This window comes from Mus caroli, unplaced genomic scaffold (assembly GCF_978045245.1).
Source record: "Mus caroli unplaced genomic scaffold, Mus_caroli_1 scaffold_6, whole genome shotgun sequence".
Classification (NCBI taxonomy): Eukaryota; Metazoa; Chordata; class Mammalia; order Rodentia; family Muridae; genus Mus; species Mus caroli.
The window spans coordinates 106,791,893-106,812,199 of record NW_028227261.1 but is presented as its reverse complement, the minus strand read 5'-3'; the positions used below and the strand labels follow the sequence as shown (position 1 = coordinate 106,812,199).

The 20,307-nt window shown below is 41.9% G+C and overlaps 1 non-coding gene across 1 annotated transcript; it reads left to right on the top strand.

Moving 5' to 3' along the window:
- The first annotated feature begins 9,020 nt into the window (after nucleotides 1–9,020).
- Trnav-uac (transfer RNA valine (anticodon UAC)) lies at nucleotides 9,021–9,093 on the top strand. The gene has a single exon. It is a non-coding gene; the product is annotated as a tRNA-Val (tRNA).
- Nucleotides 9,094–20,307: the final 11,214 nt, after the last annotated feature.

Below are 20,307 nucleotides of genomic sequence, written 5' to 3'. Positions count from 1 at the left end.
TGTGTGGCCACTGCCTAAAGCCCTTGTTAGAAAGATCTAAACTCTTCCAGCTGGGATTGAGGCTATTCACAAGTGGGTTCTAATCTGCCTCCAGCCATTTTAATCCACATCTCATGGAGACCGTCTTTCCTCCACTCAGTACACCTCTGTATCTTTCTTCTATCTGGTCTGTCTGTTCAAACCATCCCCCCATGCCTTCTCCCCATCACATATAGCACCTACCAGGAAATAATCCTCTCTTCCCATGAGACTCTTTTGCATCATTGTTTCCTCCCCAGCTTTCCACCGTGCCACGGTAGCTTTCTCCCTCCTTCTTGCTGGCTGTGTATATTCTTCATCCTTTCTATTACTGCACTTTCTGCCTACAGACCTGCCTTCCTCATCAGACAGAAGGTGCTTCTAGGTTAGGTGATAGAACAAGCTCACCCTAGCATCCATGGCGGTTGGTACACAGTGAATATTCATTACATCTTTAAAAAAAAAAAAGATAATCCAATGAATAAATCCAACCAGAGAAGCTGCCACCCTTTAAGTTTGGAGGGATTATATGTACCTTAATAAATCATAAATAAACTAAATGCATTTTAACAGTGTGTATTTCCGCCCCCCCAAAAAAAATGTTGCTTTGTGCAAAGTTGGTTGCCAGATAACACACTCCATTCTTTTTCTATGCTTAGAGACAAGCATAGCCTAATCACCTTCCTGGGATTTCTCTCTCAGGTCACAGAGAGTGATTAAAAAAAATGTTTGGGTCCTTTTACCATTACCAGAAAGATATCCCTACAAAATCAATTAACTATAAATTAGCTATAGAGCCCCCCAGGGCCAGAATTACCAGAGACCTTTTGTATGGGACACTGTACCAAGTGGAGAACTGAGACCTGAAGAAGGGAAATGACTTCCCCAGGGTTACCACCGTGGGAATTAGTAACACAACTCACCGAAGTCTGTTTGTGACCATCTTACCAAACATTCTCAGTGATGTAGATGAGTTCTCCCACCCACAGACAAGCCTTTCACACACTGATGCGATGATACCATGGGTATTTATCAGTAAACATGAGCAGGTTTGGATCCTAATCTGCAAAACAACTGACAACATGCAATGACCAATAAGCTGGTGTCGTTACTGGAACACCCTGAGTTGTGTGTGGAGCAGGTCCTTAGGAAGCAGTCACTTCCTGGGCTCTGGTTTTGTTGTGCACATAGATGTGCATGATGGCATCTTCCCTGATCTTATTAGTGGCATACAAAACAAAACCAAAAAAAAAAAAAAAAAGGAACTTTAAAATCTGGAGACTTCTATTGTTGTGCAGACATGTGACTCTTATCTAAATGACATTAAAACTGTTCAGACAGCGGATGGAAAGCAATCGCGCCTGTACCTATTGCATTACGTAGGGAAACCAACGTAGGCTGCATTGCATGTCATCCAATGCCCCACATGTGACATACAGAGAGAGTGACATAATACAAATACTCGACAAAAGCATCCCACGGTAACAAATGCATCATTTCTGAAGAGGAAGAAAGAGCAGATGGCTCAGCAAACAATTGTAGAACAGCCAGATTCCCCCTCCGCACCTCCAAAACCAAATTGCCTCCCAGTGTCTCATCTGAGGCCCCAGGGAAACCCAGGAGCACTCAAGGACTGCATTAACAGCAATGTTGGGAGGAGTCCTCTGTCCTGGTGCCCTGCGCTTAGACCCAAAGGACATGAGCTCACAGTAAGATTCTTGCTTTCCTTCTTTGTTACCTGAAAGCAAGCTGCAAAATTTTCTTATCCACAATATAGGACTGACACCACTCTGGGATGTGAGATATTAGAACAGCACTGTTTAAGGAAGTGAAGAGGTATAAACGTAAAGTCTATTTGTTAAAAATACAGACTGGTTGAAATTTACAGAAGCCAACCTAATGCTCATAGGATTTATCGCACGCAGGGTTGGGAGAGTGTTAGCTGTGGCTGGTTGCACATTCACAGATCCTCGCTAGCACGCGATGGAGTTTGGTTGTCTCTGTTTTAAAAGCTGCCGTGACTGTGCTCCCATTGCAAGGCAGGCGGGATATGCCTGTTTGGTTCATCCTTCATCCAGGAATGCTAACAGCTATTTCACATCTGCTGTGCGCCGCACACTAGCTAAGTGACAAAAGATTGGCCTTGCTTTGCTCGCTACCATTTGAAAAGATTATTATCTCCTTTTTCTTTTGTTGCTATTAATGAAAGGGCAAGCATGGAGGGAAAACAAAATAAATATATCTCGAAAGGCTGGAGAGGCTATTTCTGGATGATTTGTGCATCAGACTAAGAAATGACGGCTTACACTCATTTTCAAAGCCGTGATTATTTGGATGTTGACTGATTTAATCTGCATACTGGCCTTATTAAGTAAGAATTAGTTCTGATTCCTATAAAGCTGGAACACAAATCCAAGTCTACAAAGCCTCTGTGCCACGTTGGATGATCAAGGTGGAAAGAGCAAGGTATCTTTTCACAAGAAAAATCATAATTAATTTCTAATACTCTAAAGCAAATTGCCAGAACAGTCAACATCCAAGACTCAACTGTTCTTAAACCCCACTAGTGGTAGAAGAGCACCTAAAACAGGCATTAGAAAAACCATGATTGTGAGCTAAGCAACTTCAGTAATCCTCTCTGCCAGTTTTAATTCCATATAATATATTTATTTTATTGTTTATTTGCTGACATTCTGCTAATGATAGTACAGTCTCCCAAAACCTGAGACTAGACCAAAATAGTAGAACATTAATTGGTGGATCAATAACGTACTCTACTATTCTGTTTGCATAAATAGACATTTTGATGGCAATCTTTGGCTCTGATGGTAACTAAAATAGACTAACTGATCTTTAATAGATGTATATAATAAGAACCACAGACAATATGGCCTGAAGAACATCATTCCTCTATTCAGGCAGAAAATAGGAATGGAGGGAGAAAGGAAAGTGGGGAATTCTTAGAGCAGCTGCTCCTTGTAGACCCTAGGCTGGGCTCTCTACATAGTTTAGTTCTTGGAAGTTTCATGACAATCCCTTACAAAGGAGGAAGGAAACTTAGAAAATTGAACTTGAACCTCACTCCTCAATAAGAAGCCCATGCCTGAGACTACAGCTTAGATGGTAGGAACCAGAGACTGGGTGGCCCAGAGACCTAGGGTAGAACCAAACATGACTGGCATTAAAAAAAAAAATCAAAGGAATGATTCCTACTCTGCTGTACTCACAGATCAGTGCCCTGCCCAGTCCTCTTCAGAGGCTTCCCCCAGCAGCAGATGGGAGCAGATGCAGAGACCCACAGCCAGACATTACGCAGAAAAGTCTGAATTGGAGGTCTTCATTGGGTCCCTCCCTCTGAAGATCAGGGAACTCCACAGAAGAGGAAGAGGAAAGACTGTAGGAACCAGAGGGGATGGAGGACTCCAGCTGGTTGTAGCCTACCTAATGAATTAAATGGGCTCACAGGGGTTCACAGAGACTGAATCAGCAAGCAGGGGGCCTGCATGGGTCTTCAGGAGCTCTTCTGCATATGTTATGGCTGTTAGCTTGGTGTTTTTGTGAGACTCCTAACAGTGAGAGTGGGTGGTTCTCTGACTCTTTTGCCTGCTCTCAGGACTCTTTTCCTCCTATTGGGTTGCCTAGTCCAGCCTCACCATGAGGCTTTTGCCTTGTCTTATTGTCCTGTTTGGTTGTCATCTCTTAGATGCCTGTTGATGCTATAATTTTTCTATTTTACTGGGTTCTTATATCGACCACCATTCCAACCCTCATTCTACCCTAATCTCTTCCAATCCCTTAACACAAGATAGACAAGAAGGGAGGTTGAGGGTAAAGGGGGACATAACTCTCTTTAAACTACTTCCTGCTGCATAGGGGCATTGAGTCCTGGGGCAATGCTGGTCTTCATCATCAAGATATCAATTTCTTCTTCTTATCTCTTTGTTCACAACCTCTTGACAAACTACAGCAGTAGCAGCCTCTGGAGCCTCTCAGGGCTCTGGCCTTTTTATGCCCTCTCAAGAGACCCCAGAATTCCAAATATAAACTCTTTTCAGCAGGCAGAATCACACCCCTGCCGGAGCAGAAGACAAATCAGAGTTAGATGCTGTGGACAATCTGAAGCAGCCCCATGTCCCACATCTGGGACTAAAACAAAAGCATATTCACATAACATAATTGGGGTTTTTAAGAAACCAAAATTTCTCACTGGGGAGGTCTGCTCTTTTCTGAAGAGGAAACAGAGGGAGAGTGGGTCTGGGGGAGAGGGGAAGTTGAGGGGTGGGGCTAGGAGGGATGGAGAGAAGGGAAACTGTGGTAGGGATGTATTATATGAAAGAAGAATGTATCTTCTGTAAGAAGAAAGAAAGAAAAAGGGAGAAAGAAAGAAAAAAGAATGGAGAGAGACAGGGAGGGAGGGAGGGGGAAGCGGGGGAGAGGGGAGGGAAGGAAGGAAGGAAGGAAGGAAGGAAGGAAGGAAGGAAGGAAGGAAGGAAGGAAGGAAGGAATTTCAAAATTCCTTCCCCAAGTCCACCCTCCACTCCACTGCTTCACAAAGCTTGGAAACGCTCTGCTATGGCAGAGATAGCACCTGGGCATCCTGAAGGGGCATCTATAGAGAACCTGTGATTCCAGACTGGTGCTCTGCCATGGTCACTTACTCCTTGACAGAGTGAACCTGAGAACAGTGAGGGTAATGAAGGAGTCTTTGTAGCATCAAGTTGGGTATTCTAAAGAGAGAGTAAAATGTGAGATGAAAAGAACTAGCAGAGTGAAGGCTGCATTAAAAGTGGACAGTCAGTGACGGGGGGCGGGGAGGTACAGTGAATGGATGGTCAAGTGATAGGAGGGGGGCTATAGCGATCAAGTGACAGGAGGGGGGCCATAGTTTAGATGTTGACTGTCCCCAGTAGCTCATGTTTCAAAGGCTTGGTTCCTGGTTGGCAGCTTTGGAGTTGAGGTTTTATCAGAGGTCCCTTGGTCATTGAGGACTGTGGAACCTGGTCTCTGCTTTTTCTCTCTTTGCTTCTATGACTGCATGCTTTGCACCACCACAAACTCCTTCCATGATACACTGCTGTGCCTACCATCCAAAGCACTGAGCTCAGCTGGATCTTGGTCAGTTAGATAGAACCCTTCCTTTTTTTTTTTTTCTGTCATGCAATGTCTTGTTTATCACAATGACAATTATATGGTAACATTGCATAATTACCTCTACAGATTGATGGGTGTCACTGTGACATTTCCATGGATGCTGGATCGTTCTTTGGTCATATCTATTCTCCTTGCCTCCTTTCTTGCCTTTCCCTTCTTCTTTTCCCTAATAGGAACACCCTTAGTAGTAGTCTCAATTTTATTTTCACAACTTTTTCTTTTATCATCTAATTATCTCAGCTATTTTATAATAAGTATGGAAATTTGACTAATAATGCTCAATACAAATGAGGTCAGGGGAAATGACTTTAAGATTTAGGATATAATCCCTCTCTTAGAAGAATATCACCAAAAACCAGTTATTTGCTTTTACATGATGATATATTTATAATCTTTTATCTAAGCACATAAAAACAAAAAGAAGAGTGACCATCATCCTACTATGAAATAATTAACTTGTTTATTTGTAACATTTTCACCTAGTTTTCCTAGTCTTCTGAGAATAGTTTGCATTCCTGAAGTCACAGTATGCTATTTTTGTGCTTACTTTTGTGTTTAAGATCGCTATTATCACTTGCTTCTGTCTTTAAATACTTCTGGGACCAGTTGATCTTGAATGCTGTTGAGACATGAATGTTGCTGTCAAGGTCATCACCTCATTCTCTTTGTATATTGCTTCAGAACTCAGCACAGGCATCAACAGAGTGGTTGCTAGTAGTTTTCTTTCCTGTGACAAAATAGTGACAAAATACCTGAGAGCACATGAGGAAAGTGTTTTCAGCTCACAGTTTCAGAGAGCTAAATGTATAGTCACTTGTATTTCTGGATTGGTAGTGAAGTAGAATATCATGGTGGGGAAGTGCATGGTGGAAAAAAGGTGGGAGGGAGAGACAGAGGCAGACAGACAGACAGACAGACACACAGAGAGTTACGTGAATGAGAGAGGGGACAAATGTGCTTCCAAGACACTCTCCCAGTGGCCTACTTTCTTCAATATGTCATACCTCCTATAGCTTCCATTATATCTCAACATTCCATTAAGTTATGGGTTCATCAATAAAACCCATAGATAAAGTCAGAGCCATCATGATCTAATGACAATACTCGCTTAACCTTGCAAAGCCCCTCCTTTGAGCATCATTAGGTTGGGAACCAAGTCTTCAACATGTGCTCTTTAGGGAAACATACCAGATACAAACCACAATCAGGTACTGAAACAAGCGTTTATTGAGTTGAATGTTAACCTCCGCATACTGCCATTAATTTGGGACCCATATTAATGCTTCATTGGATGGTACATTGTATCTTATCTCAGGATGCTTCAAGGTAACACTCACTACACAGTGTGTTTCAAGGGGGAAAGAATGTTTAACTGCACCTCTCCTTCCTTCCTCCCTCCTTCCTTCCCCCTTCCCTCCCTTCCTCTCTTCCTCCCTTCCTCTCTCCCTCCTTCCTTCCTTCCATCTTAGTCGTTACCAACAGGGTCTACCTTAGTCATTCTTCCACAGAAAGGAATATTGCTAAAACATGCTATATTCATAAAATCTTCAAAAGAACAGGGTATATTCCATTAAAGTTGAAGATATATCTGCCTCCACCTCTAAGGTTTAGTCTCTCATATGAAGTCTTCTTTAAAAGTTATAGTTAGCAAATAAAGTTGATTTAACTACGAAAGCTAGAAAACGTTAGCTGGGGAAATGGCTATTGAGTTGAGATTTGAACTTTTATTTGTTTTCAATATATTTTTAACATATTCACAGTGTACACTGTGATATTTCAATGCATAGGCATGGTGTGTACGGATCAAACCAGGGTGATTAGCATTTCCATCTTCTCATTTTTATTTTGGAGCCTCCAAAATCCTGTCGTCTAGCTTTTCATTAACTATGTGATGGGTTATTGTGAACTGTGGCTGACCTGCTGCAATGCAGAATTCGTTTCTTGTACTGTGTGGTCTTTCTACACCCAGTGTCCAATCTGCTTCTAGAATAAGGAGCTCTCTCTATAGACCCCATTCTTCACAGCATCTAGTAATCTATTTTCAGATGGGTTATTTTAGCTTCCACATATGAGAGAGAACATGTGGTACGTGTCGTTCTGCGCCTGGCTTATTTTACTTAACACAATTTCCTCCAGTTCCATTCATTTGGATACAAATGAAAGGATTCTGTTCTGTTTAGGACAGAATAGTAGCCCACTGTATACATATCCACAACAGACTCTTGTCCATTCACCTACTGTCAGGCATCATCACTGTCAGGCATACCTTGGTTATTGTGAATGGTACTACAATGAACCTGAGGATGCAGGTATCCCTGTGGTATAATGTGTTCATTTCCTATGGCTATATTCCCAAAGTGAGACAGCTGGATCACACGCCACATTCTCCATACTGTTCCCCATAATGGTTATGCTAATTTACATTCCACTTATTCACATCTTCCAACCTGAATTTTTTTCTTCTGCCTTTACCCACTTCTTTCTCTCACATATAGAATCAAACTATAGCTGTATATGTGTGTGGGGGCGGGGGGGAGAGAGAATGTGTGCATATGCATGTATATGTAGCTAGATGACTATATATGTTTCAGAAACAGAAAAGTTTCACACCCATTATGAATGTATAAATCAGAGACTATAATGGTATCTCACTCTCTTCCTAATAAGTCATCAAAACAGAAGCATTTTAATTACAAGAAGCAGAACGTTCAGCATTGCAGTCTCTTGCGGGGTTGTGTGATTCCAGGAAATACTGTCCTGATTTCCAAAGCATACAAACACAACAAGAAAGTTGAAAGGGAAGTAAGATCCATGGGGTGTTGTGGGTGATGGGTATGAAAGTATAATCAACTATTAAGGGGCCTGGTGTTCATGCCAAAGATGGATTAAGTTAACAGAGCCTTGTACGACCTAGAAAGTCCTTGGATTTTTCCCTGAGGGATCTGGAAATGAAGTTTGAGAATAAAAATGCCATGATCTGACATTCTTTTAGAATTGCATATTGATGAAAGTGGATGCAGGCAGGGAGCAAGGATGAAGGAACACGTAGGAGACTGGTGCAAACATCCCGAGTCCTGGAGGTTACAGAGATGCTCCAGCACTTCACAGCATGTTCTGACCTTACAGAAGACCTGAGTTTGGTTCCCAGCACCCACATCAGGCAGCTCACAACTGCCTGTCACCCCTGTGTCTGATGCAATATCCCTGACCTCTTCAGACACTTGCCCTCATGTGCACATACAACTCCCTCCCCCACATACCACAAACACATAATCAAAGTTGGTAAAATAAATCTTTTCTTTTAATTAGGGACTGGCATTCCGATGGATATTAACTACTACTGGTGTAAGAAGCCTTAGGCAGGCACTAGATGGACTGCCTCAGAAGACAGGATGAGGTCAGCCATTGGAAGTGTGTGTGTGTGTGTGTGTGTGTGTGTGTGTGTGTGTTCCAGGAGAAGAGGTATGTCCAACAATGATTTTATGACCTTTGCTCACTAGGCCACAAACTCTCAGACAACCTAATGACTCCAAAGCTATGTTCATAATATAGTTCTTATTAGGAAAGCATAGTTCATGTTTCTCCTATACCATTAAAAATTACAGACAAAGGGAAGTAAAAGTAAAAGAAATAAGAACAGTTTCAACATTCAGAGGTAACGAGTAAGTCACTATATATGTGTGAACCCCTGGGGAGATGGTCCGGCACAAGAGTATATGAAAGGACGCTAAGCAAGCCAATAGGCAGTACCCTTCCATGGCCTCTGCCTCCAGGTATATTGAGGTCCTGCCCTGACTTTCCTTGGTGATGGAATGTAACCTGAGAGTTGTAAGATGAAATAAACTGGGCCCGGTTCCATAGTGTAGCGGTTATCACGTCTGCTTTACTCGCAGAAGGTCCTGGGTTCGAGCCCCAGTGGAACCACGTGGTGTGCTAGTTAGTTTGCCGGGCGTGGTGGCGCACGCCTTTAATCCCAGCACTCGGGAGGCAGAGGCAGGCGGATTTCTGAGTTCGAGGCCAGCCTGGTCTACAAAGTGAGTTCCAGGACAGCCAGGGCTACACAGAGAAACCCTGTCTGGAAAAACCAAAAAAAAAAAAAAAAAAAGAAATAAACTCTGTCCTCCCCAGGTTGCTTTTGGCCACGCTATTTTATCACAGCAATGGAAACCTTAAGGCAGTAGTTTACAATCTTCCTTTATAATATAATATGTAGGGAATATACTGCTCTATCAATTTGTGTCAGAATCAGAAATTCCTTATAACATCCTTTATAAGTAATGAGCAATATAAGCATAGTAGAAATTAATATCAACATAGGGAGGGTTAAGAGATTTAAGAGATGAGACTATGTCTTCTTCCGGTGTCTCCCACCTAGCTCCCAGGAGTCTGTTTTGAACTATCATCACAATGCTTCATGGCCCTCCCTGGTTTCAATACCTTCTCTCAGTCACCCTAACAAGGTCCATCCAACATCAAGGGACAAAAAGACAACCGTAAGAACATCTGTCATATTAATTGAGCCTCACAGGTCTTAGCTTACCACAATCTTATTATCTCCTGGCCTGATACGATATCAAAGCCATGACTCATCCCTGAGTCCCTCAAAGTTTCCAGGTGACTCTGAGCTTTATTCATCATCTAAGCACCATTAGTAACATCTCAGCATGTCTTCACACATGTCACCCACACATCTAGTCAACAACAAAATTTAACTGAGTAGCTCTTTTGGCCTAGGCACCATGCTTGACATTTGGTATAAAACAATGGAGAAGAAAGGAACACTCTTTGTCTTTGGAGAGCTTTTATTTCTGTTGAAGAAAAAAGACAACCAAAACTAACAGGAAAGTCCTCAACATAAAAGGATGGCTTCATTGCAATGATCCAAAGTAAGGAACAAGTGAATCAGAGGCTCGGTAGGGCAATAGCATTCCAAGCAGTCGTCCTGAGGCAGGAAAAGGCTTATCAGTAGAGAATGAAGGCTGGTGTTATAGTCAGCCAGAAGGGAGGCCACAGGACTTTGCATCCTTTTGTCTGAGAGACTTGGAACCCATGTGTGTTAATGAGAGCAACAGGGCATGTCTTGGGTTTGGAAGGATAAGTTTAGAGGGCTAAAATAGAAGCAAGAAGCAAACCAAGAAGGAGCCTGGAAGAATTCAAAAGACTGTGACTCGGCCCCAAAGAGCAGCTGTATGCATGGCAAGAAGCGATTAGACTGTACATTGAGTCTAAAGATGCAGCCTCTGGCATGGTAATGGTTTTTGTCAGAGGTGATAAATGGGATGTATTCAAGGATATCACCAAAATAAGAGAACAAGGAGATCAAGAAAGGAAAACTCGACCTGTAAAATCAGCCACATACATCCAAGGAAGCCTTTAGAGGACACCTCAAGAATCCCAACAAGTCATTTATTATGAAATACAAGACTACATGCTCAGTAGTGACTAATTAAAAACAGAAATGTGGCTGTAAGTTGCTAGAAATCAAATGTATATTTTAGGAAAGTTTCCAATGAGAATAACAGCACAAGTAAGCCAAAGGCATGGACTTTTTTTTTTTTTTTTAGTATGGGAAATATGTCGGTCTCCATAGAATATACAACAGGTGCATAGACTTCGTAGTTTAGAGAAGAAGGTATGTTGTGAAACTGAGGAGGTGGGAATAGTGCTTGGGGCACAAGCATAAAGACCTGAGTTCAAAACCCCAGTGCATATGCAAAAGTTGACCATGGTACAAACCTATAACCCCAGAGCTAAGAAGGCAAGGAGGAGATCCTGGAGACTGTCTGGGCAGGCAGTCTAATTGAAAGGGCAGGTTTCATGTTCAGTAAGAGGCTTCATATTCAGTTAACCGTTGAGGGGACTGAGGCATTTTCTCCAGCAGGGTAGCCACTGCTAAGGAGGCCATGCCCCTGTAAACAAACTCTGTCTCGTTCAAACTCTTGTGAAGAAGCCTAGTAAAACTCATTGCGTCTTCCAAAGAAGGGCATGAGAAAAGAAATAGGGAAGAGACAGGGGTCAACAGGAGGGCAGTGAGCGTAGGTTATGGGCATGTAGGAAACTGTCACAATATGTAGTCATACATATTGTGTGTGATTAATAAATGCTAAAACAATAAAGATATCAGATATTGACCTCTGGTCTCACCAGCACACACAAAAGCAAGTGCACACACAGACCCACATGCAAACACAGGCACACACAACACAAGACACCAGAAAGCAAATACACATTGAGGACTCTGCCTATGTTTGAAGAAAAAAGGGGAAATGAAAAAGCCTACTGGATGCAAACCATCATCCTTAGCTGTCTGTATGACCCGAGGGTCACCTGTACACATGCAGACTGCAGAGCTACCAAGAAAAGTCTAGAGAGGGACTATCCTACATGTCCTCCCTAGAACGGACCTCACAACAGGCCAGAGATAGACCACCAAAGTTCCCATGGGTCTCTCAGCAGAAACTAGCACCACTATTGGCTTGCTGTAAGGGAGCCAGATTCTTCTCATTGGTTGTTCCATACTGCATAGAGATGCCTTGGAGAAAAATGACTCTTATACTGGAAGAGTCTTTTTAGTATCTTTACACACACAGACACACACACACACACCCCTCCAGATGGCCACTGTGATCTGGGACCTGGCACATTAGAGACATCTAGTTAGGGTTTCATTGCTGTGAAGAGACACCATAACCAAGGCAATTCTTATAAAAGACACCATTAACTGGTTTACAGTTTCAGAGGTTTAGTCCATTATCATTGTGGTGGAAAGCATAGCAGCATCAAAGCAGACATGGTGCTAGAGAGGTAGCTGAGAGTTCTACATCTTGGTCAGAAGGCAGCCAGGAGAAGACTGTCGCTCAGGCAGCTAGGAGGAGGGTCTCAAAGCCTACGCCAACAGTGGTACACTTCCTCCAACAAGACCACACCTACTCCAGTAAGGTCACGCCTCCTAATAGTGCCACTCGCTGGACCAAGGAAACATAGCATGACTCTTCATCTTCTGCTTGTGTTATTTTTACTTAGTCATCTGCAGGCAGAACTTCTGAGACACTAACAATAGTCTGTGACCCAACTGATTTTCTTCCTTAAGTAACTTGTGGATTTTCACCATTAAATCTCTGCCATTTCAGGTAAAGACACACAAATTCTGAAGAATTAAAAGAGAACTTGAAGGTGGCCCTTCCACCCCCCACCCAAGTGTCCCCTGCAGTGTTCCTCCAAACCCTTGAGTTCTTTCAGCCAGTGCTGAGAAATGCTCCCCTTATGAGGAAGTGTATTTTGATTGTTCTGATAGACTAATCATTAGATCCCTCCCCTTCCCCTTGGCATTGCCCTATATAGCTAGTCCCAGGTTTTCCAAATTTCCTTTACATTCGGCATCCCAGATGCCATCCTCTTATTGAATATCTGTTTTGGAAAATGCCATAACAATTCAGTACACAGCTCCAGATAGAACCTGGTCAGGGCAAAGTATGACTGTATGATGCTAAAGTTGCAACCTGAGCTTCCCTAGAAATGGTGTCACCCTAATGTCCCAACTGGATGTGCAGACACGAGGGCTCCAGGTGTCCTTTTCAAACAATCTATCTTGCTGTCAAGGGTGGCCCAGGATTTGTCACTCAGAACTTTGTTTTTAAATGTAGAAGCACTGAACTTAAACCTTCTAAAATTTGCCTTGTATGCATTAATCCAAAACAGTAGGTATCAAGGTTGTATAAGTATTATATGGTGTCCCTCCGAAATTCTCATTCCAAAAAAGAATGCATTTCCCCTTTGATGGTGACCCTGAGTATCCAGCAACAGAATAGAGTAGTTAATTAGCACAGCAACCCTGTAACAAGGACCAGTTGTCAGATTAGACCTCAACAGTAAAAATCCTCTCCTGACTAGCAGACTTGCATATTTTTGCAGCATTTACAGGAAATGTGATCGCTTTGCCCCATAATGCTTTGGTGTATATTCTTTTTGTTTGTTTGTTTGATTGTTTGGTTGGTTGGTTTTGTTTTGTTTGTTTTGTTTTATTTTGTTTTTTGGAGACAGGGTTTCTCTGTGTAGCCCTGGCTGCCCTGGAATTCACTCTGTAGACCAGGCTGCTCTCAAACTCAGAGATCCACCTGCCACCACACTGTACTTCCCACAAGGATGGACTGAGCAGATGGGGTACTACATGACATGTGTCCTCATTATTCTTTTGCCCGGCAGAAGAATTTCTCTGCTCTAGGTACTCTTTTTCTTTTTAAAGAGAATTTTATTTATAATGCTTTCTCTTTGATTAGACTGTCAGGAGCCCACAGGAAAATTTGCAAACCACCAGAGGATGGAATAACCGTACATCGTGGCATATGTTTTATAAACGAACCACATCCTCATGTCTCATTTTCTTTTCCTGAGCCTTAATTTCCTCTTACCTTACTTAACCGCTTTATTCTCTTCTGCCCTATCTTACTGAATCTTATGCACTATTAAAGCCACCAAAATGTTTTAAAAGGAAAGGTAAAAATGGAAGATGAGAGGGAGTGGCTGGAGAGATAACTGAGCAGTTAAGATCCGCTACTGAACTTACAGAGGACCTAAGTTGGCTTCCCTGCTACTGCTGGTCTCTAGTTGGTGGAGATATTTTGAGAGGTTTAAGAGACATGGTCTTGCTAACAGTAATACATCACTAGGGAAGGTTTTGAGACTTCCTCATCTTACCCAGAGTCCAGACTGCTCTCTCTGCATCTAGCTTGTATTTGAAATTACAAGCTGGAATAGACTCTTCCTTAAGTTCTGTTTAGTCATGATGTTTTAGTCACAGCTCAGAAGCATAGCAAATGCACAGGGCACACATCAGAGTACTCACAACTGACTCTAGCACCAGTTCCAGGAAGCCCAACACCTTCTAGCCTCCATGACACCTGCAACCTGTATACATACCCACACACAAACACATACTTAAAAATAAAAACAAACCAGGCAGTGGTGGTGCACGCTTTAATCCCAGCACTTGGCAAGCAGAGGCAGGTGGATTTCTGAGTTCGAGGCCAACCTAGTCTACTGAGTGAGTTCCAGGACATCCAGGGCTACACAGAGAAACCCTGTCTCGAAAAACCAAAATAAATAAGTAAATAAATAAATAAATACAAATAGAAGAAAGCAAGTAATCTAGACCACATTTTCTAAGATGTCACCCACAAAGATCATCTGAGAATTGTGCTGTGTCAAACCTGCAGCACTTTAGCATTAATGTGAGTTGGAGGACTTAGAAAAAGTTAAAAGAAAGAGGAATTTCCCCAGCCCTAGCAAAACCACACCAGTTCTGAATAACCACAGTGATTTGAGTACTTCCAAACAGCAGCAGAACTTAGTTTTTAGAATTCTTATCAGTGTCAAGGTGACTCTTTTAACTCCGGGAATGAGGGTAGGAACATACTCTGCTCTTCCCTTAGAAATATGGCATCCTGGCTCATTTAAGTGTCTGGAATTCCTGTGCCCTCCATGACTTATCAGTGATCACTAGTAATTGTCAATTTTTTGACTATCAGTTTTCTCAATATTCTAAGGCAATTAATACATGCAATAAATTTTATATTTAAGACTAAGAATTAGGCATCATTTTTTTGAGGAGACTGCTTAAAGTATGTAACAAGTTGTTAGGATGATAAAATTATAATAATTAGTATCTGTGCAAATAATTTTAGCCTCAAATTTAAGCCTCAGAGAAGAGAAGTGAGAGGTAAACAAAGTGAAATTTACTGGGTCCACTTTTCATAGGATCCTCTTCTTGCCAGGCTGTGAGCCTTGCCATGCTCACAACCATACTGTGAGCAGGTTAGCATGGAGCTTACAGATGAGGAAATGGAGTTCCAGAGGTTGTGATTTTAATAGCATAAAGATATAAACTGTAAATAAAGGTTTGAAATCCAAAGGCTGTGTTCCCCTTCCCCAGGTATGTGAATTAAGCAGGAGTAACATAATACAATGACAGTTCTATCTGATTGGAAAGTGATAGTCATGAAGTTTATGCAGGCTGCAGCCATCTTGTTCTGTCAACACAAGCACAAATCTTGGAGCTAAGAAAATCTGCATCAGGGATTAAGTGTCCGATGGAAAAATAAATTACGTTAAGATAGATGATAGATAGATAGATAGATAGATAGATAGATAGATAGATAGATAGATAGATAGATGATAGATAATGGATAGATGAGAGATAGTTGATAAATGCTGATAGAGATTTGTGCATAGATGGGAATACATTTGTACACACATACACACACAGAGATACAGAGACAGGGAGGGAGAGAGAGAGTGTGTGTGTGTGTGAGAGAGAGAGAGAGAGGGGGGGGGATAGATACATAGATAAATTCTTTTTCCAAAGTACTAAGATTCGGCAAAGCAATTTATACAAAAGGTTGAAGACAAATACACATAATGAGAGTCAGTTCTCATAGATTAGCATGAGAAAAAGAAACAATAGCCTCACAGCAAAATGATGAAGAAAGCAAAACAATTCAAAATCAGATCAGACAATGCCAGTTCTATTCAAACCTTAATTAAATCAAAAGTATTTACACTTAGTTGTTTACACTTTTTAAATTTTGCTTTCATTGCAGCTGAAGCAAGAATGGTCTAAATCTAAAGGAGAGATACCATAGAGGCAGGGGTGGGTGGTAGGCACCCTCCCTTTGACCCATCTCTCAAAGGTAAGGCTATAGTGCCCAACCAATAGAGGAGTTTTGGCCATTGATTTTATACATCATTGCCTCAGCGTTCAGGAACAAAACAAAGCAAAGTGTTCCTGTGAAATTAAGTTTCGTCAACAGTAAACATATCCTAAATTATAGGAATGAAAAGGCAATGAATCCCCATAAAAATCTTGAGAAAAATGTTGCTGATACAAACCCTGTGGCTATCAAATCCTATCGAAGTATTTCTCAAGCTTGTTCAAAGAAACTAGAGTCAGTTCTTAGGAAGACCCAAGTAAGTGAAACAAAGCATCGCTACTTACCTGGCTCAAGACCACTTTGGTAACTGACTAAAGAAGGAACTGTTCTACGGACACAAACAACATTTACATAGAATTATGCCTACATAAGAGAAGTCCATCCAGGAAACTCCCTCCCAAGAAAAGTTCTTCTTTCCATTTTCATCCCTTCTTTCCCATTCCAACTACTTATACTCGTGCCTGAATCCAATCAGAGTCAAACAATGGGGCTTGTGGGGTCCATGGGTTGGACTCCTCTTATGTCATTTAGTCTCCATCCCTATACCCTTGTATCCTTCCTCACCACTCATCTGGAAGCAGCTAACATTATTTACAATGAACCAGTAAGCGCTAGGCTGAGTTGACATTCTTAGTGAGTTTGCTAGGCCTCTCACGCTCTTACAAACTCTATTTATGACCTTTCCCTTCACTTTACAGATGATGGAACAAACCCTATGAAGGACAGTAAGTGACAAACCTAGAATTAAAAACCAGGTATGGTCGATTCCAAAGCCTGTATTCTTTCCTATATGTCATATTCCCCTCCTACGTATAAAAAAAAGAGATCTTCCTTCCCTGATCATCCTCCTGAATTAAGAGCCCTGATCATGCCACGTAACATATCTTTTGAATCATACATTGGGCTTTTATTGTTACTCCATATCTTAAGTAGCAGTAAACATAACTCAAAATGGCTTAAGCACTGACAAGTTTGATTTGGTCGCTGTAACTGGAAGAGACGAAAGGAAACGTAGATTTAGCTTTGCTCGGAACTTTTATCTCATCTCTCTACTGTTCTGACAGCTGTGCTCCGTGCCATAACCTCACAGGTTATGTATGGTTAACAGCAAAAATCCCACTGCTTGCATTCAGGAAAAATAAGGTTGTGCTTCAGAGAAACTTCAAACAATTCTGAGGATGACAGGAAATGAGTCTAAATGACCGTGGGTGATGACCTGCTATCACTCTCTTAAGTCCCTCAAGGATTCTTCTGAAGATGGAGAACCTAGAATGGATGAGAGGATCAAGACAGTGGGTCTCTACACACACTGAAGCATTTACCTATATGTTGTTATTGCATCTTGTCATTTATTAGCATTTGTTAATTGTACAAAGTAATGGGTTTTATGATGTTTCATACACATAAAATGATTTAATTATCTTCATTCCCTTTTTGTCATATCCTGCTCTGCCTGTCCACATTTCTCCTTCCTTAGTCTCCAAATCACTCTTCCTCTTCCATGAACTCTATTGTTTTTGTTTCTCTTTAACTATTATTGTTATATTTATACATGCATATAAATACATAAATGCAGCCTGCTGATACCATTTACTGCTCCTTGTATGTACATAATGTTAGGAATGATGCTTGGGGTTAGATAACAACTGACCCATCCCTGAAGAAGGCTGATTTTTCTCTTTCTTGGCAGTCATTAATTGCTTGTAGCTCTTCATCTAGGAATGGAGCCTTGAGAGAGTTCTCCCATCTACACTGGCATGTCAACTTATGTTTTCATTGTTTAGGTCCTATTTAGACAGCCATACTGTTGAGATTTCATAGTGACCTTCTGTGTTCTATGTAGAAGAGTCTCTCAGCAGATGTCCTGGTCCTTCCAATGTTCATACTCCCTCTTCCCTCGTGCCTTATATATGGGAGTTGTGATGTATATTTGTCAACTGGGTCCAGATACTCCATGGTCAGGTGTTCTCAGCATTTTGACCAGGGGTGGCTTTCTGTAATGATCTCTATCTGTGGAAAAAGAGAGAGAAAGAAAGAGAGAAAGAGAGAGAGAAAGAAAGAATTAAAAAAGAAAGATAGATCTTGTTTTAACACTATCTTCTTCCCTACGGATCACACAAGACTTGTGTCAGGATTTCTTACCATCTACCTCAGCACCAAGAAAGTCCCTGACATCTAGTAGTAAGCACTACTGAAAGGTGAGTGAACAAAGAAACACAGACTCTCCAGAGCCAGCCAGAAAACAAGTTGTATTTCTTTAGCAGATTAACCTCCCAAAATTCCCCCGAATTCTCCTCTGCCTGGCCCTGATAGGCAGCATCTTTGCACTGTGTTTAAGCTCTTTAGTGGTTATCAGTCCTCTACTTGTCCAGTCTCATCTCTGAGGATCACCTATACTTACAAGACCTTGTATTTACTGAATTCATGTCAAATGCATCCAACCTACCAGAGGCTTACTCGACTTTTTTTTATTCTATCTTTTGTTTGCTTCTATTGCCAACATAAAGAGTGATTATATATAAAGTAAGCCTATTTTCTATCAAAAATCATACTAGTGCTCTATTAATAATGTCTTGGAAAATGCCAAGGAGTGTTCTACCATCCCAATGAACCAAGGATACAGATGGAACTGTGAGCCATAGTTTATCAGATGAGAAACTAAGACACAACAAGGTTGTATAACTCGTCCCAAGCACTTAGCTATTTAGGTAGCAGACCCAGGATTTAAGTTCTTTGTCTCTAGGACCTAAGCCCTTAACCCTAACAGCTCTGTCAGGCCTTCAGAGACAAGCAGGGTATTTCAAGAGTCTGAATGAAGACAGTAGATGGAGGATGAAAAAGGGCCATCCTTGTACTCTCTGAGGGGTGTCACAAAGTAAAGACCAACACTTCCATAGCAACAGCACGTGGTAAAAATGAACTCATATTGCCGTACAACAGGACAAGACAGAAATCTTGTCAGAGCACCAATAGCTTTCAAAGATAGGATATTAAGCAAAAGTATTTTTAGGTTCTGAAGAGTCGTAGTATCTGGGTGGCTACTGGATGGGAAGCTAAGCAGTGTTCTGCGCAGTCACAAAATCTGAAGGCTGCAGTTCTGGATCCTTGGCCTGATCAGGCTCAGGCTCAGGCTCAAGCTCAGGAAAACGAAAATTTCAAAAACAGAACCAAGGTCTCGGAGGCCCAACCCGTGTGACACGTGTCCTCTCAAGAGAGGCCCCCTGGATTTCAGAAGTCTAGAAATCTGTGTAGAGAAATAAGGCAAAACACAGCAGGTGTTGCCAGTTGGAACCCTCTCTGCTTTATTCACGCCTCATCGCCAGACGGCTGGTTCCCAGGAGGTGGCTGAATCTCACAAGGTTCAGATGTAACAGGAAACAAATAACTAATTGTGCTGTACCTCAGCTTGGATTCATTCTGGGTGCGGACAAGTATCTGTGTCTCCAGAGACTGCAGTGAAGTGGAAACCGTGGATTAGCCAGCTTGGTGATCTGAATTGAGTGGAATAATTGAATGATTGCCAAATCTGTGGGTAACTAGATGTACTGTGTGAGCCAGGACAGTCCTGAGCAATCGCGGCCATTGTCAAGCATGGCCTCCCCTTGAAAGGTAAGGCATGGCCCCATTTTCCCTTGGCAACACATTATGTGTCTCTCTAAACTTACTTAAATTTGGTTAAATTCTATGTGTTTTTCTTTTCATCTGTATTCTACCTAGATGAGTAACAAGTCTACTCCCTGCTGTGTCAAAGAGCACTTTCTTTTATGTGTTTTAAAACTACCTATTTGATGCACCAAGCCCCACCCCCTGTTCTAGTTCAATTCAGAAGCCAGAATTAGAACCATTTCTGACTGTTCCTCTCTCTGTCTGCAAGGGTTTGTGTTCGGAGGTGAACAGGTGAAGGGAGGGGGTGAAGGGAAGAGAATGAACAGGCTAGTCTCTGCCTCCATGAACTTCTCAAATCATAGGGATGCAGGCAGAACCCAACAGAGCAGAAATCCATCAAAATAGTGTAATTAACAGGATGCATCTCAGGCGATGACTGAGTTCCATAGATGGAGAGGAGGCTCTTGGAAAGTATATAATTCTCAGGTTGACCTTGAAAGTGCAGTAAAATCTCAATAGGGAAAGAATATTGCAGTTTAACGGCCAGTTTCTCTTAGAAATGAGATGTGATGTGATCATGGTGGAGTGTTTGCAGAGTCAATACAAAGATATCTGGTAGTTGACAGGTCAGGACATGTACAGACATGACAACACATGTCCATAGGGATGAGCAAAGCCCCGGGGGCAGCTACAAGATGGCAGTTGACAAGAACTGGGGAAGGAAGGCCGAGCAAGAGGCATGAGAGGTACCGCGTTTAAGGAAAAAAAAGCAAAGCGAGGTCAGAACAGTGGAGGAACAGTGCTCAGCGGGCAGTGTATTAGCAGA